We start from the raw sequence: 1,486 nt of genomic DNA on the forward strand, positions 1-1,486 counted from the left end.
AAATAAAACAATTCCTGTGATTTTTACCTTTGATTTTCTGTTTGTACTCTTCCGAACCCCAAAAATTCCATTAAATAAAACAATTATTTTGATTTTTACCTTTAATTTTCTGTATATTCCCCAATAATTCCATTAAATAAAATGCTTATTGTGATTTTGAATGATTATTTTGATTTTTACCTTTAATTTTCTATTTGTACTCTTCCGAAACCCAATAATTCTATTAAATAAAATGATTTTTACCTTTGATTTTCTATTTGTACTCTTCTGAACCCCAATAATTCCATGAAATAAAACAATTATTTTGATTTTTACCTTTGATTTTCCATTTGTACTCTTCCAAACCCCAAGAATTTCATGAAATAAAACTATTATTTTGATTTTTACCTTTAATTTTCTATTTGTACTCTTCTGATTTTATTTGTACTCTTCTGAACCCCAATAATTCCAATAAATAAAATGATTATTATGATTTTTACCTTTAATTTTCTGTATATTCCCCAATAATTCCATTAAATAAAATGATTATTGTGATTTTGAATAATTATTTTGATTTTTACCTTTGATTTTCTATTTGTACTCTTCTGAACCCCAATAATTTTATTAAATAAAATTATTTTTACCTTTAATTTTCTGTCTGTACTCTTCTGAACCCCAATAATTCCATGAAATAAAATGATTATTTTGATTTTTACCTTTGATTTTCTCTTTGTACTCTTCCGAACCCCAATAATTCTATTAAATAAAATTATTTTTACCTTTAATTTTCTGTTTGTACTCTTCTGAACCCCAACAATTCCATGAAATAAAACGATTATTTTGATTTTTACCTTTGTTTTTCCATTTGTACTCTTCCAAACCCCACTAATTCTATTAAATAAAAAGATTTTTACCTTTGATTTTCCATTTGTACTCTTCCAAACGCCAACAATTCCACAAAATAAAACGATTATTTTGATTTTTACCTTTGATTTTCCGTTTGTACTCTTCTGAACCCCAACAATTCAATTAAATAAAATTATTCTTATGATTTTGAATGATTCTTGTAATTTTTACCTTTAATTTTCTGTATATACCCCAATAATTCCACGAAATAAAACAATTCCTGTGATTTTTACCTTTGATTTTCTGTTTGTACTCTTCCGAATCCCAATAATTCCATGAAATAAAACTATTATTCTGATTTTTACCTTTAATTTTCTGTATATACCCCAATAATTCCATTAAATAAAACAATTCATGTGATTTTTACCTTTGATTTTCTGTTTGTACTCTTCCGAATCCCAACAATTCCATTAAATAAAATGATTCCTGTGATTTTTACCCTTGATTTTCTGTTTGTACTCTTCCGAATCCCAACAATTCCATTAAATAAAACAATTCCTGTGATTTTTACCTTTGATTTTCTGTTTGTACTCTTCTGAACCCCAATAATTCCAATAAATAAAATTATTATTATGATTTTTACCTTTAATTTTCTGTATAT

The sequence above is a fragment of the Malurus melanocephalus genome, unplaced genomic scaffold (assembly GCF_030028575.1).
Source record: "Malurus melanocephalus ecotype Western Australia unplaced genomic scaffold, MMel_1.1 scaffold_2227, whole genome shotgun sequence".
NCBI classification, from domain to species: Eukaryota; Metazoa; Chordata; class Aves; order Passeriformes; family Maluridae; genus Malurus; species Malurus melanocephalus.